Here is a 17,669-nt window from a genome sequence, read left to right on the forward strand (position 1 = left end):
TATGGGTACATTAAACGAGATTATTCTCGCATAGCTATGCTTGACGAGATAGTTCTCGCACGTCTATGCTCAACGATATCGTTCTCGTTTGTGTATGCTACATGAAAATATTCTCATTCAGCTATGCAAAATGACACTATTCTTGTTTAGCTGCATTCTACAAGTGTTCTCATTTGTGTTGAATGAGTTCTTTTGTTCATGCAATATTTTTGGTGAAGTTCCACACAGTAACATCTACTGCCAACATTACAGCGAGTTAATTTCTATCAAGTGAGTCGGCCGATGTGCCAGCTCGGAGACAAAGAGGACACTTTTTAGGGCCCACAATTAACACAAACCATCTTTATTTTGCATCCCGAAGCATGGTGGCCAGGTGCTTGTTCAGGTCCTTCAGCCTCCTTGCCTCTGTATCCACGGTGCTTGGCGTTTTTGAAACAAAGTGCTCGTATGCCTCTGCAAAAAAATGTAAACAAAGCAGCCGGCACTGTTAGATTCTAACAAGCCATTGGAACTGACATGCACAATAGGTGGCTCCACTGCATAACTGAATGGGCTGGTTCTTGCATGATATTGAGTAAAGCGTGAAAATCTCACAGAGAAACAGGAAAAAGAAAACACGGAGGCTTATGAGTTTTTTACCTATGTAAATTGATATTTCAACATTAACCACAGCAGTTGAAAGCAAGTGCTCGTCCTCGCATTGTCTTGTTCCTGTCTCTTTTAAATGTTCGTGTTTTACAAACAATATAAATGGCTGCAGAATTCCAATACAAGACCACAGAAATAGTCTAATACTTTTCCACAAGTATTTTACATTAAATGAACAAGCATAACAAGCTCATGCAAGTGAATACACAGATAGCACAGCTCTTTGCTACCGCACTGCGGAATATGCAGACGGAAAACACTGCATAGATGCCAGTGCAGAATTGTTTATAGGAAAGATTAATGCACCTTTAATACCACTATAGAAACTAAATGATAGCTTTTGTTAGCGAGCTAGAGCACAGCACTAAATATACGCATACAGCTATGCATGCCCCTGATGTGTAGATGTGAACTGTGTCAGCCCATATGAGAGATCACCTCAATACAACCTGATCTTACCGACAGCCCATTATATTCGTGCAGAAAAAGCACTGTGTGATAGGCATTACTCCTTTAACTTCGAAACACTTTGCAATCCTTATGAAAACATAAGCTAGCAGGACAGGGTCTACTTACTTAGATATGCACCAAGTTTTTGTGGTGTCAACGCTGGCTTGGCCTCACCACCTTCCTTTAGCTTTCGCATACATATTTTGCTCGTAACACTCCTGTGGATTAATTCATGTGCCTGCCACAAGCATTGGGCAATCTCCCTGGCAAACGTGCTGTCCGTTTTGGCTTGGTTTACCCACATCCACTTGCTAGCACAAATAAATAACCCATTTGGATTGTGAACCTACGAAAGATGAAAATTGCAAGAGATTAGTTACTCAAATACAAAAATAGCATATGTGCTCTCAGAAAAAGTATCTTTTCCCGAAATAATGGATAAAAAAGGTAACAGTTATTTAGGGAAACTAGGTTGCCAGACACAGTGATGGCACTCAAGGATAAAACTAAGATATATGCAAAAGGTTCAAAGTTTACATCCTGGCTGTAGGAAAGCCCTAGTCAATGAAGCTTCACTGATAATGGGCCAGGGACAATTCTAGCTCAGAGGATTCACCACATTTAATCCCACAGTCAGCGACAAGCACCTTTTGTACGGGATATACTAGATTTTCTTTACATTTGAGAAGAAGTTTAGGGAAGCAGATGGGAACAGTAGAAAACCACAGTAAAACTTCTTGCATCCTTAAGGAGCTGCTTTGTCCGAGCTAGAAATCTTACCCTTGAGGCTGAAAAAAGTTCTTGCAGTAACCCAGTGAGCTCAAATTACACATGCGGTGAAAGAAGGGGTGTATACAGTAAAAGCTCATTCATTTAAATTTCCCAGGACTGGAACAAAATTCTGAATTAACGGAATGTTGAATTATTAAGGGTATGAAAATAAAAAACAAACGTTCACACAAACACACTTTTATACTGAATTAATCCAGAAATCCTGTTTCTATTTCACACATAAGCAGTATGGGAGCTGCAAATGTCAATTCGCGACTGATTATACTGCTCGTAGTGGCAAGGGCCTTGAGGAAGTACTCCTTTGCAGTGCAGTCATAGCACAAGACTTGGTCACATCTTTATCAGAAACGTGCTATTCACTACCACGGGTCCATCCCGATAATTTTTTCACCATTGAGCTGGCTGTAACAGATTGTTCTACAAACTCAATGTAACTGGCTGATTGGATGCCAGCGTGCAGGCCACAGTACAATTATTGTCCTCGATAGCCATCATGTTTGTGAGACTGCGTGCATTGCACCAAGTCACAATGAAACTGCTACTTGCCACAGTTGACCGCTGCGAATGAAACCGTGGTCATGATCATCACAACTACAGAGTGTGACTATGCAGTTCTGAAAGGCGCCAGCCGCGCCCCGCGGCTGGCGACGTAGGCGCAGAGTAGGTCAATCGCGCGCGCCGGTAACCGAACGAACACGCCGAACAACCACCTCCGATCGCCCCCCAGCATTCATAGTAGCCATGCCACGTGTCGCATTCGCAGTTGTGCGAGCAACATGCATTGCCGATTTATCTGTTCTTGCCCTTTCGCTTCTCACTTGATATTGCTGGGAAAGCAGTCAAACTGGATAGTTGTTAGACACTGGCGGTCATCTCCTTACCTTCCTTATGAATTGTGCGTTAAATGAGGCTTTTTTCTTGGTGAAAGAGTTCTAGTTTAAGGCCTAAAGAAGCTCCATGGCAGTTTGCATTTAAGGAGTGTAAGCATCCTCTGAAAACATGTACATGAGGAACACTGCAGAAAGAGCACTTTAAAAAAAGAACACGAGTGTATTTATCACCAAGGCCAACCCTTGTGTCTTCTTAAATATTTATCAAAAGTCAAACTCAAAACTGATACTAAGGTGCAAGGTGTCCATATTATATTACCTTGTGAAAGCACCGTGGTGCCTGGATATTGTGGGACCAACTCGGACGTGGAGATCAGCACTGATCAGCAACACTGCAGTCTGCTTACAGCTTTTCTGCAGGCCCAGCCACACCTGCATTAAAACAAGTGAGCTTGGTGTCACAAGAGTACTGTATTTACCCGCATAATGATCGCACTTTTTTGTAAAAAAATGGTCGCAAATTCAGATGTGTGATCATTACGCCGGTTAAATTTCCCGCAAAAAGAATTTTTTTATCCCGCGTTTGCTGCGGGATGGCAACAGGTCAACAAATAGGTGGCTGCCACTGAGTGTAGTGCGGAACACCAAAACAAAAATGGGGGCCGGCGCAGCAAGCTGAACACACCAAATGCGCCGAATGCGATTTTTTTTTTCTCGTGAGTATGCTACATGCATTGAAACAGTTTCTTCCGTATCCGGAATGAATAATATCATTAATATCAGTAAGTCTGTGGCAATAACGTAGCCATGTCCACTATGAGGGGGCAGAAACAGATGGGCGCGCTTAGCTGCCAGTGACGTAGAAGGACACGGCGGGCATGCTGCGGAAACTGCGGCATTTGTCTTCACTACTATCCTAATACAGCACGTTTCCGCTAAGGGTGGGCGAATATCTTAGCTGTGTTACAAGTGTTACAAGATTTGTTGCGTGCCCACGAGTGCAGATGAGAAGAATCGAAAGGTGCCTTTTTTGTTGTTCTTGACCACAACCATTACAAAGCCTACACATAATAAAGGCAATTTTGGTTGTAGCTTTTTTGTCATGGAAGTGCGGAAAGTGATGAAAGGAATGAAATCGGGCATCTGCTGAAGAATGTTTGGTGCGTGCAGACTGCTTGGTTTGTCTTGAAGAGTTGTTCGCGTAGCATTCGACAGATGGTAAGCGCGATCATTAATAGCTAGACTTGGCACATGACAGATCGCTGCGGCAAGTTCGGAGTGTGATCAACACAGGAAATAAAAAAAAATCGAATTTGGACGACAAAATTCAGGGCTGCGATCATTATGTGAGTAAATACGGTAAATATAGAAAGTGACACTGTGAACAAAGCAATACTTATTAGGTAAAAATAAGAATCAAATGCTGATATTTGCCCATAGAAAGCTTTAAGTAACAAAGCTTGCAAGATAAGAAAAATGCAATGTATGGGCCATCTGTACAAGAACATTAATCGAAGGTCCCTTCATTTTTTAGTCCCTTCTCCTCATGCATAGATGGCAGTCGGGTTAAGTAAACTGGGCCAGATTACCACAAGTGTAAGCAAAGGTGGTCACTTTGTGGGCCAATTATGATACCATAGCACGACACGCATCCCTACAGTCGTTTTAATGTGTTCTGTAATGCTAGCCATCTTGTAGGCCCTACAGTGTCAAAGCATCCATAACCCTAACAGCGTTACCCAGTAGGGATAACCAATAAGTGTGCACAGCAGCACAACTCAGCATATCTATCAGGAGGCTTTCGTTACACTTTTACAACTCTCCTCCTATGGCTTCATCCCAATTTTTGTCAATACAAGCTTGAAGCATCTGCACAAGCTGAATGCACCAGGGCACCATAAGAAATACCACATCTTTCTACCCAATTCCATGTTGAATATAAGACTGGCAAGTTCACTATCATGTGTAGAACAAACCAAATTGTTCTGGAATCAAGTAATCTTCCACTACGTGTGAAAAAAAAGCACGCAAGAAAGAGTACGTAGAGCACAGGGGTGTTGATGGATATTAAATACCACTGTCGTGCAGTAGACACTACGTCGGCAAAACAGGCCAATGTATAAATGACTGGATTTGCAACCATGTTAACTGAATGCTCAGGTCATTTCGTGGTCACTTGGTAGTGCAAAGCTCACTTGCATTATTTTGTTTGAAAACTGTGCAACCGTGGCAATGTATAAGGACCATAGTGCTGGCGAAATTCGTTAAGATTTCCTTATATGTGTGACAGGGAATCTGAAAGTTGGCTCCACCTCCAGTGGACTATCAGATAGCAAGACTGCTTATTTATCATTGTAAAACAAGCGTCACAGTAGCCATGCCATGTGTCCTTTTCGCGGTTGTGTGAGCAACATGCATTTTCGATTTATCTGTTCTTGCCCTTCCACCCCTCGCTTTATAGTGCTGTGCAAGCAGTAAAACTGGATGGTTGTTAGACTTATGTCCTGTCACTTCCTCACCTTTCTTATGAATTGTGCATTAAATAAGGCTTTTCTTTTGGTGAAAGAGAGCTACTTTAAGGCATAAACAAGTTCCATGGCGGTTTGCATTTAAGCATCTTCTGAAAACATGTACATGAGGAACACTGCAAGAAGAACGCTTTAAAAAAGAACACGAGTGTATTTATCACCAAGGCCAACCCTTGTGTCTTAGCATATTTCTCAAAACTGATACTGAGGTGCAAGGTGTCTATATCATATTACCTTGTCAATGAAGCAAAGCACAGTGGCGCCTGGACGTTGTGAGGCCAACTCAGACGTAGAGATCAGCACCAGCACTGATCAGCAACACAGTAGTGTGCTTACACTCTTTCTGCAGGCCCAGCCACATCTGCATTAAAACAAGTGAGCTTATTCTCACAAGAGTATAATATAAAAAGTGACACTATGAACAAAGTAATTCTTATTAGGTATAAATAGGAATGAAATGCTGATATTCGCCCATAGAAAGCTTTGAGTTAACAAAGCCTGCAAGATAAGAAAAGTGCAATGTATGAGCCATCTGTGCAAAAACATTAATCGAAGGTCCCTTTTTTTCGCTTCTGTCCTCCTCGTGCATAGATGGCAGACAGGTTAAGTAAACTGGACCAGACTGCCCTGTAGGGTAAGCAAAGGTGGTCACTTCTTCGGGGAGCAGCCTATAGGCTGCTTCTTGAAAGAGTATTAGAAAATGCGAATAATGCATGTATGCATTATTCACAAGAGGCCTTGTTTCTCTGAGAATGCCACAGCCAATCACATATTTCAAATTGACCATTTTAAAATGCATGCAAAGTACAGCATGGCTTTGAGGGTACCCCAGACTACTGAAATTCACATCAGCCAAGTTCAGCAGACAACACCATAATTAAGCCTCTAGAAGTTGTGCATTTTACTGCAAGTTAACAGAATAATGAGGAAGAGAAGGTGAGGGAGATGGTGCCACTATAGCATAGTTCAAGCTCTATCCCACATCATGTGCAGAAGGGCAAAGAATGCCCAGCTTTCGGTTATACTCGCACCTGTGACCACTGCACCATGTTGACTGACATGCGTAACAAGCAGTTTGTGATACCACGTTATTACATCCTGCAACTGACGTGACATCAGAGATCAGCTTCAAGCTTGACGCTATGCTATACTAGGGACAGATAATGAACCGGCTACATTAAAATCTAAAGCAAAAGTGTTGAACATTGTTTGCCAAACCTGCCAGCCTCTGCACTTCATATTTTGCAAAAATTCTAGACAGAAATCTTGTGTTGGAAAGACAGCATGCACTTTCCTAAAGCTTTCTCTCAGCGCCCACATTTTTCTATGCATACATTATTAACCACTATTTACCTTGACACGCTGTACACAAACAGCATACTTGGAAAAGCAGAAACTAATCGGGAAAGTTGGCAGGTACCAAATACACGGATAGAACCTAGAACACATAAATGGCTGTGACCGTTTTGTACGTACCTTGTCAAAGCAGGCAGATCAGATGCTTTGTCGTGCTGTTCTGGCTGCATAGTGCCGCAGTCTCCTTTGTGGTGCAGAGATGCCTCCGTCTCAGGAAATTGTGACATCCCTAAACAATAAATGTTCAGCTTATTGTAATCACTGCTGAATCTGCAAACTTGTGATTTAACAACATCGCGTCAAATTGTGGAAAGCTCTCGTACAGCGAGCTACAAGAAGCTGCATCCGCTTAGACAAATAAATATTTCATCCTTACATCACAGGCGGTTATTAAACGTGTCAAAGGCACGAAAACAAACAGAACACTAAACACAAGAAATACAGGTTGTCTTGGCGACAATCTATAAGCATCAAAGTTTGCATACAAGCTAAAATCTTCTCACGAGTCAGATCATTTGGATGCCGTCGCGCGTTGACGTTAGCTGTGAAAACATTTGCACAACACATCAACGTACTTCTAGAATTGTCTATACGATTTCTTGCTGAGGAATTACGTACAGAAGCAGTGACATTCCCTGCTTGAATTTTTGTGCCCGTTCAGACCAAGCGATGCCCCGGCGCTAGCATACTTCATAACAAAAAGAAAATAAACAATAGATGAAGCTCTTAACAACATCAATCTCGGGGTAATTTTCGTGAAACGTTTTCCTAAATGTGCACTACGATATCGAACGAACATTAGGGAATCACTGTCACTGTTTTTGTAGCTGTACTAATCATCTTCTGCTGCGCATGACAAGGTACACTACATGAACCATAAGAATGCGCTAGGCGCCGGACTTACCTTCTGAGGCGAGCGCTCCTTCGTGTCCGTTCACGCCGCATCGACTGCACCAACAGTCCGTCCAGCGTAGTGTTGAATTGCGGTGAACTACAGCACGCGATAGCACAACTATCAACACATTCTTCCGTGCACTGTGAGCCGATGCGGGAGCGGCGAGAGTACAACACTTCTCATGAGCCGGGCACAAAGGAAGCGCGTGTGGACCGCACTACGATAATCAACAACGGCGCACCGCAAGAAACATACAGCGAGCTAATAGCATTGCACAGGACCCAGGGCTTAGTGATCGTTAATTCACACAAAAAAGGAGCACATGTTCTCTACGCACCGCGTAAATATGATCAAACGATCAGTACCACATCGACCGCCCGTGACCACCGGGCCGCCGCAACAACGTTTATAGATCCTCTTTAAGTACCCCAACTCCTAGCCTATGCGCACCATTTAGCCCGCTACCGTTCACGCCACCACAGCGCTGCCATCGACCTCCGCGCCGAGCGTCCAAGCATCGTCTGCTATAGCCTGGCACGGTTATAGGTGCTTGTCGCGGCACTCGGCATTTACATGGTGCTCGCTGAATAAAGCAGCCGTTATTTCTTTCTGTTGTTGTTTAAGCTGAAGTATAATATTTTACAGACACCATACATGGGGGTGCAGGTCCGAAAAAAGGAATGAGATGAAAAAAAAGTGGGCCTACAAACCAAAGTGCGCACGCAATGTTAACGCTCGGTGACCCACACTTCGCCGGTACTGGCGTCTCCGTGAGCGCAAAACTTGAACCGGACGCAAAAGACCTCGACCGCCAGCCACGTGCACGAGGACAGTGACAAGGCACACGCAGTGAGAAAATAAAATCGGCTACAGCACAAGAAGCGCAAACACCCGCAACTAACCTGCACATGTCAGCAGAGCAGCACCGCTCACTTGGTGCAGAGCTCGACCGCAGCGCCCTCACAGTCCCAGGAACAAGTCGCGCCTTGCTCGAAAGGAAGAGTCGTGCAACTGAGAAAGTAATTATAGGTCTCGGTCCGAAATGAGGGGAAATGACGTCTTTTGTTTACTTCGCCGTCTGTGGTTCCGGTAACCGTGATCGCATGGGTAGCGTGGGTAGTACAGGCGTATTATTTCAATGTTCTTGCGTGTTTTAGGCGACCTTTTTCAACAACTTTGGTGACATTGCTTTCAACAGCGAGGACAACCTGTGGAGCAGCCCTATCAACCGGACAGGGCCGTAAAATCTGTTTGAAGTTCGCAGCACATCGTCGTTTGGTTTGTGAATGTTAGAAGTGTTCGTGATTCTCAGCGGCGTAATCGACGACAGATTTGGCGTCGAGTGGTGTACACTTTGTTCAGGCTTGTTGTGCGCCGTTCTACGGATGTGTACTGTGGTGTTGTTTGTGCTTCGGGAAATGGTGCCACGCCGGCGGGATTTGCTTTCTTGTAAGGCGAGTGCTTTCGGAAACTGCTCGCCTTTTGTGCTTGTGTGTGTGCGTGTGCGCGCACGCGCGCGCTTCTGATATGCGTCGAACGCGTAGGAACGTCCGTACAGTCTTTCGTGAGCGCTTTCGGAAACTGCTCGCATTCTGTCTGTGTGCGCGCGCTTGACATTCGTCGTTATTGCGATTTGCAAAGGTGTTTTTCATTTGGTGACTGCGTCCGCGAACGCCAGGATGTGATACACGTTCGTCATTTAAAGACCCTGCTTCAGTGTAGGGTCACTTACATTTTGGTTGCTTGGAGGTCAGCTTTCAACACATGGCAAGGCATTGCAGTGCGCTTAACCATCATTGGCACGCGAACTGCTTTGTCATTTCTCCTTTAAATTTAAATTCAGTTTTGTGTAGTATGTAGGCAGATAATGGTCACCAAGTTGCGACGCTCATCTCGTTTTTTGTCACTGCTGTGCACATATGAGGATTTTTTACTATGTCAAGCTCTCTTAGCAAGTTGTGAACACTTAGTGCAAATAATTTTTCACAGCAGTAACTGTGATCATGACCACAATTGATCACATGACATTTTTAGGGATTGTTATTGTTATTACCACATTTTCTTATTTATTTGTGACAAAGTGCGATGGATTTTGACTGCTATTTTGGCTATCTGTTCACCAACCTATTACACTGTTTTGTGGTTGTGCTTTTTATTTTTATATGTGGGCATGCATGGCCAATCTCATGCCTACCTTCTACAATTTGACATAAACAGGCACTAACATGCTCTTAGCAGATTTGTATTTGACAGTATTGTGGTTGACGCACTTGGCTATTAGGAAAATATGCAGGTTCAAGTTCGCCCATTACTACCTCTGACTGATATCTCTGATGCAAAGCAATATTATTAGGATGTGACAAAGTGCATGCATAATTTGTCACTGATCAAACTGCCTGCAATAAACTTTGCCAACTCGTCCTTGTTTGAAGTGTTTCCAATGTGCTATAATCGCATTGCCAGATTATTTTATTGCGTGCACAAACATATAGCATTTTATTATGAAACTTTGATGGTACCCGACTCCTATATTGCAATAAAATCTTAGGCAGATCTACTCTGAACAAAGGATTCATTCTCTGATGATAGCTTTCGACAATATCATGGTGCTATCCAGTGCCTATTGGCTGGTCGAAGAATGCGTCATGCAAAGGCAGTAGTATCGCCATAAGTGTTCATCCGAGAATATGTCCCCAAGTGAAAATCATTGCATCAAAAGTACCGACAGCAGCTTTGATGGGGATGTATATGTGTTCGTTGCATGAAATTCCAGAAGTTGAACTCTGAACATCTTATTTACTCTGTAGTTTATGCTGGTATATATGTGTCACAATGGTTCAATGTGATCATGCAGCACATTGATCACGCTCTTGCATGTACTACAAACAACTATTAATGAGCTTTTGTATGCACTACGACTTGAGTACACACACTTTGTATGCAATTCATAGTCATCCACAAAGATCAAGTTGCTCATACGACTACAGTGCGTACACATCACACACCACCTCACACACGTCATACATAATCTCGTCAGGTCTACGCAACTCATCGCACACATGTCATACAAGCTCTACGCATTCTTATCGCAGATCGCATAAATCTCGTGCACTTCGTAAAAGTCTGCGTAGCACATCATACAGATCTCGCTCATTTTCTACGAGAGTTCGTTCAATATGCATTTCATATCGTTCATTTCTCGTCAAATCTGTGCGACATGCATACATCTCGTTCAATTTCTCGTCAAATCTGTACGACATGCATACATCTCGTTCAATTTCTCATACAAATTTTTCAATAGGGTCATCACTTAGTCTGCAGTGTTGTTCAGATTAACCGCAGGCCGGTGTTACCAACGGATGTTTCAAATGGCGCGTATATTTCGCTTCACTGGACGGACGGACGGACGGACGACCGGACGACCGACCGACCAACCCGCTGGCTCTTGCCATCTTCTCAGCTCTCTGGATCAGCTTGAGCTGGTCGTCGAGGGCCGAGCTGGACAGCAGTGCCTCCCATCGCTCCCTCGTGGTGTTCGTGTCGGGGTCTTCTATGTTCGATGTTGTGTAGTGTGCACTCCCACGTAATGTGGTATAGGGTTGGTGTGGCCCCGCACCACGGGAATTCGCCCCTGTAGGCTGTGGTGGGTATACGATGTAATATGTGTAAGTTCGTGTAAGTGCCTGTCTGGAGCCTATACGCCAGGCAGCGGCATCCTCTGTCTTTACATTTCGATGGGGTGGTGGATATCGCAAGCGACTCCCTATGTGGTAGTTCACGATGGCTGAATACTCGAGATCGACGGGGTCCGGGTCTTCTGCAGCCGGCGGGATGAGTGCTCGGTTATGCCCGAATCCTCGAGCAGCTCTGTCGGCCTGCAGGTTACCCGTGATTCCAGTGTGGCCCGGTACCCAGGTGATGGTTTGAGTGGTGATGGCCTCAGGGTCCCCCTTGAGTATTTGGGCTAGGACTTGTAGGAAGTTGCGGCAGGCCTGCTGGGAATCGTGAGGATCGTCAGTGGTTTGTTTGCATGTTGGCCTTCGCGGATGGTTGGAAGTTCCTGAGCCATATTATCAATTTCCTGTTAATGAACAACAAGCAAGTGTCTTTTGCAACTTGTCGCAGAAACATCAATAATTTCGGAGATTTATAAGGAAATATACGTATGCGTATTGTAAACGCGTTGGATGCGCGTGGTTAAAACAGGATTACGCTTTCCGATGTGAGGTGCATTCAACTACTCTATTTGCATGGCTCAAAAATTGCGATTTCGGCGGTCTCAGTGACTGACTTGCAATCCATGGGGTGTGGCTAGACGTAGCTGCAGCTCTTGAGACGCATAGCACACTGTTCACTGTTTTCTTGTTACTTGTGCCGTTGCGTGCTTTCGTGTACGCATATTGAGAGCTGAACAGAGGGAACTCGCTGAGCCGCGGTCGCGTTGCCGCTGTCAGCTGCCTGCTGCAGGGCACGCATACAGCACCCGCATCGAAGCGCTCGACAAGCCGCAGTTTCACCATCATCCTAATTTAGAAAGTTTCAGCGCCCCATTGTGTGTTCCAGTTTGCAACCTGTTAGTCATATACCGAACAGTCGAGTTGGTCGTTTAGTAAAGCGGCGTTCGGAACGTTTCACGAATTCGAGCCCGCGTGCTGCTGAGAATTATCACTGAGCGCGTCGACGCTGCTGTTCGCGCACTGCCTGGCGCTGACGCTCGGCGTCATTACGCGCCTCTCCCACTTTGCTGCTCGTAACGAGTCACTTGCAGGGCAAACCGACGCCTTATAAAAGGGCGCACGCTGAAAGCGAGCCTTACCTCACGCCCGCAGGCTCGCTCGCAATAAGCGTAAAAGAACACACGCTGCGAAACATGCCGCACGCGCTTGCATGCATAGCTTGCCGTATAGTCGATCGGCACAGGTTTCCAGTGCCCGACCGCGCGCTTTGTGCGAAACTCGTGAAGCTCGGGTTGCGCACAACCGTCCGCTCCCGGGCCTACGCCATACACTGCATCTATAGATAGCGCTCAGTGCACCGGCAGTACATCGAGCGTGTTGTTTGCCGCGCCGATTTCGCCACGGACCGTTGACGGCTGTTTTCCCGGTTCGCGCTGCTCCACCATGTCTCGTCCGCATGATTCTGTCGCCCCCTTTTGTCTCTGCCGCGCCGCCGGTGTGTCCGTGTTTGTGAGAAACCGGCTTGCGCGCGCGCTGCAGCCCGCATTGAGCTCTTCCTTTGCATCGCCTCCTCCCATCATGCCCTGTCCCCGCTGCTTGCGATTGTGGTCGCGGCACCTGTCAGTGACACTGCGGTAAACGGTGGTGTTGGCGTCTGGACTGGTTTCTTTCGACACCGCCAGAGCTGGCGTACGTAAGAGGCTCGCGCCTGACGTCTCCGCGCGGCCCATTGTTGTTTCGGGGATTCGTTCTGTGGGACGCAGTGTGTGGAATTCATGACCCGAACGCTGATCGGAGTTCAGCTTCCCCGCTGTATGCGGATAGTCTACAGGTGCACATAGTTTGTTTCGCTGATAAGCTATAGGGTAAAGGAGTGGGGGTTAGAACGGCTGCGCATAGCCAAGGGAAAAGAAACGAGTGAAGTGTACGGGGGCCAGTTGCCAGTGCTCGTAACAGCCGACGCAGACGTGCTTCGTTCAGCGCAATGTACCTTGGTTTCGAGTGGCAGGGTGGTCACCTTTAACTTAGCGAAACGCTTCAATGGTTCATACGCGCACGCCCGCCCGCCCGCCCGCACTCACTCACTCACTCACTCACTCACTCACTCACTCACTCACTCACTCACTCACTCACTCACTCACTCACTCACTCACTCACTCACTCACTCACTCACTCACTCACTCACTCACTCACTCACTCACTCACTCACTCACTCACTCACTCACTCACTCACTCAGACAGACAGAAAGACATGTACGCGCTCATTTGCGCACGCAGGTAACGCCAGCACTACTGTCTGCAGTCAAGGGAGACGTTTTTTTTTTTTAATTTGTATTACGCAAGATGCCAGAGGCATTGCAGAGGGGATGTTTGAGCAGGGGCTGGGAAAGGCAGTCGTACTAACCTTGATACTAACACCAAGGCACCAGCGTAACAGGCAGCATTATATCTTTCTCTACCTATATACAAGAAACACCACGTAAATGTTTCAGGGCCCTTAAGTGTTTCCTTTGCTGTTGTTGCATCGTCAGTTCCGACAGCATAGAAAGTTTGATTTCAGAAGCACCGGCCACTTCATAGCGAAGAACTTACCACAGAGTACTTTAATAAGAACGGTAAGAAGGCGAGGTAGAAAAAAAAATGAAACAAGAACAGACTCTTCGGACTATTTTTTGCTGAGTCTCAGAAAAGACTGAGTCGGGAATTTAAAAAAAGAAAGGACAACAACAACAAAAAAAAAAAACAGAAAAATACCACGCCATGAGTTTATACGCGAGTTCCAGTCGTGTACGGTCACACAAGGCTGTAAATAAACGTGTTCGATTCTTCTCTCTGTCTTCCTCGTTCCGTCGACTTGGCATATGACTCGTGAAAATATCCACTGCTGGCACCTCTATGTTCTGTAATTGCTTTGGATACGCACAACAGCTATGATATTATTTTCTTGACCCTGACACGGGCGCGCCTGAAACCCTTCCTCGAAATGATGTTGAGCTCTCCGTTCCAAGCTGACAAACGTCCGTGTGGATGAAAGTCAGCGCGCGTGCGTATGGCGTTGTGCTTAATGCGAGTTGCGATCATTATGGACCTCCTATTTGTTTACACGTAGGTTTTGCTCGGCGTTTTATCGTGGCCCGTGCCTTCTCTTTCTCTCTGTATCAGCCTCAATTCGTCTTCACCGCGCATCGATGGTATTAATTCTAAAGTCTTAAAAAATACTAAATATGTTACAAGCGAGATGTTAGGTCACATTTTTCAGCTTTTCTTTATCATCAGAAGTGGTGCCGGATGACTGGAAAGTGGGTAAGGTTATCCCAGTCCTAAAGAAAGGTCCTTCATCATCATGTAGTAGCTACCGCCCAATTTCTCTAACTAGCGTCTGTTCAAAATTAATGGAACATGTGCTTTACTCCCACATTGCTACATTCCTAACATCTGTCAGTTTCTTCCACCCTAACCAGTATGGCTTCCGTAAAGGTTTATCTTGTGATAGCCAATTAGCACTCTTTATAAATGACATAAGCTCTAACCTTGATCAAAACATCCCAGTTGATGCCCTCTTTTCAGATTTCGGAAAGGCGTTTGACAAAGTTCCGCATCAACGACTTCTCCTAAAACTTTCTCGCTTGCACCTTAATCCCCTTGTTTTTAACTGGATACGAAATTTCTTAACTAACAGACAACAGTTTGTGTATGCTAACAACCACTCCTCCTCTAAAAGCCCTGTTCTCTCCGGTGTACCCCAAGGCACAGTTCTCGGGCCCCTCCTATTCCTTATATATATATTAATGATTTACCGGCTAATCTTTCATCTAACATTCGCCTTTTTGCTGACGATTGTGTCATTTATCGCCCAATCCTAGCTGATACCGACAACCACGCATTGCAAGATGATCTAAACAAAGTTACCTTTTGGTGCAGCATGTGGCTAATGTCACTGAACACTACAAAGACTTTACTAATACCTTTTCATCGACGGAAACTTCACCATACTCTTAAGTACGTTCACTGCAACTCGGAAATATCATCAGTGGAGTCATGCAAGTACCTTGGCCTTACACTCTCAAATAACCTTTCTTGGTCCTCTCATATTACGAACATATCACTAACGAAGCCAATCGCACGCTTGGTTACTTCCGCCGCAACTTGCGCTTCGTACCACCATCCTTAAAGATACTAACTTATCTAACTTTTGTCAGACCTAAGCTAGAATACGCATGCTCTGTTTGGGACCCACACTAAACCACCCTTTCTAACACTCTAGAAGCAGTTCAGAATCGTGCAGCTCGCTATATTTATTCTGATTAATTTTACCACACTAGTGTCTCTCAGCTAAAATTAAAAGCAGGAATTTCCAATCTAGATATAAGGCGTCATGTTTTCAGACTGTGTCTTTATCACAAATTTTATCATTCTGCTCCTAGTACTTCAGCCATCACTCCAGCACACCGCCAGTCTTGCCGATTACGTCACGAAAAATCTGTGTATCCTCCGCCCGCCCGGACCACTGCGCACCTACATTCTTTCTTTGTGAAGACTGCCCGGGACTGGAATGACCTTTCCGCCGACGCCGTGTACCACTCAAATCCACATCATTTCAAGGCTGCCATTGAGTCCGTATTCCACTCAAGTGGTCACCCATCCCTCATGTAATACCCCACACTGGGGCCTTTGAGGTAATAATAAATAAATAAATAAATAAATAAATAAATAAATAAATAAATTGTGCGCTTGTGTTGGCAGCGGCTTCTTCGCGCACGCCACCAAGTCTCGCAGGTCCTGCACATGCAGAAACGTGAGATTTCCACAGTGACCGTAAATGGTGGCTAGCTTGATATACTGAAAATGCACATGCTCATGTTGTAAAACAAGTTACACCCTTAAAACTGAATAAAGTTTTAAACCGGCCTATAATTCACACCGTTCTACTCCTTTTGTGTGTAGGGTTTAATTGTTTACGTTATAGGGCCGATTTACACCCTTATTCAGTTTTAATGTTGTAAATTATTTTTGAGTGCACGCGTCTTTTCCCTTCCGGTTTACGAGCGTTTTATTGCACTGCACTTGCTGCTATCCTTGTGACAATGGCTCCGGCCACATGCATGTACAAACCTTTGTATATTAAAGAAAGAAAGTATTTAATGCAAAAAAAGCTCTTTCATATAGCGAACAACGCAAGAGGCGCGAAGGAATGAGAAGATGACAGAGGCGCTCAGTAGCAGCAACTGAATGTTTTATTCAACTGAGGAAAATATCTTGCGTCCGAAAATTTAAACGCAATGTACCGCACACGCGATAGAAATAAGCGTCGTGGTCGTCGGCATCAGCGAGGCGGCATGGCGCCAATAACCAATAGGCCTGACATGGCGATACAGCTATAGGGTGCACATGGGGAAGTATATTTCACGACAGCAGCGCGTGGTGTAAAGTCTACGCGATACAGCTAATGTAAGACGCAGTTAAACTTTCCGTGAATTCGTGACCTGCTTACTATACTATAGCTGGGTGTGCGGAGCGCGAGTGCGTGTTTTGGAGCGAGGTAAAAACTTGGAGGACGCTTAAGCTTCGCCTTTAATAGTGGAAAGCGATAGCATTCAAAGATCTCTGACTACTACTCACGCTTCCTGGCAACTGCAGCTTATGTAACCAACCGTAATGTTTATTGGGAAACGCTGGTGGCGAACGCTATGGACAAAGGCGAGCTTTCTGGTAGAAACTCGGCCTCTTGTGGGGGGCCATTCTAAAGATAGTGCACAGCCGCGCCAAAAAAATAAAATAAAATAATGTTCAGGTTTTTGTTATAGTTTCGCACTTTTAATATTGAACTCTGAGAAGACTTAACATAAAAGGCATGCGCTGTCGGTGTTTTGTTCCATGATATTTCTCTGTGGGCTGTCATTCTCAAAATTCTGATGAATAACTTTGTCAAGAAGGTAAGACAAAAACCTGAGCAACATGAGTGATGGGATGGTGTGGCAATATAACCCGCATATACCGCATGTCATATAGCACGGTGTGGCATACACATACACCTAAATATATACGGAAATTTTCGCTCACGGACAACTCCGCCGACGCCTGTACCGGATTTTCTGCGACACGGGGCCCTTAACGCTGTGGCGTGAATAGGCTCTCGTATTAAAATTGTGCGAAAACCATCGAGAATGATTATCATTGTAAACGAATAGCCGAACGCTCCTAGAAAACTATTCGCTTTATTAAAGGAACTACGCTTTCCACTTGAAGGTACCAAATGTAAAAAATATGCGAATCCAAGGCACTGCGGGCATCGATATAAGCATAGCTTAATAGGTAATTGTTAATTCTGAACAATTACCAGCGCACAGCAAGCGTAACTAGCATCAGACTTGCCCTCAACATATCTCTCCTTTCCAAACGCAGAAAAATCGCTCGCCTTTGTCTGTTCCATAAAATATACCACTTAATTCCTACACTCAAGTCACGCTTTATCGAACCAGCCTCTTTTACTTCT

At 45.0% G+C, this 17,669-nt stretch overlaps 1 protein-coding gene and 1 long non-coding RNA gene across 4 annotated transcripts in view; one reads left to right on the forward strand and one right to left on the reverse strand.

Moving 5' to 3' along the window:
• The window catches only part of HDAC4 (histone deacetylase 4), a 327,955-nt gene that overhangs the window by 62,967 nt on the left and 247,319 nt on the right, over positions 1-17,669 (forward strand). The gene's annotated exons all lie outside the window — the stretch shown is intronic.
• On the reverse strand, positions 328-7,913 carry LOC126542567 (uncharacterized). 2 transcript variants are annotated; one of them, XR_008614956.2, is made up of 6 exons: positions 7,509-7,913; positions 6,725-6,833; positions 5,483-5,609; positions 3,040-3,152; positions 1,225-1,444; positions 328-453 (listed from the first exon to the last, which is right to left on the reverse strand). It is a non-coding gene; the product is annotated as an uncharacterized lncRNA (long non-coding RNA). The 2 variants fall into 2 exon arrangements; XR_008614957.2 differs by lacking the exon at positions 7,509-7,913 and adding an exon at positions 7,223-7,501.

This window comes from Dermacentor andersoni, chromosome 2, assembly GCF_023375885.2.
Source record: "Dermacentor andersoni chromosome 2, qqDerAnde1_hic_scaffold, whole genome shotgun sequence".
NCBI classification, from domain to species: Eukaryota; Metazoa; Arthropoda; class Arachnida; order Ixodida; family Ixodidae; genus Dermacentor; species Dermacentor andersoni.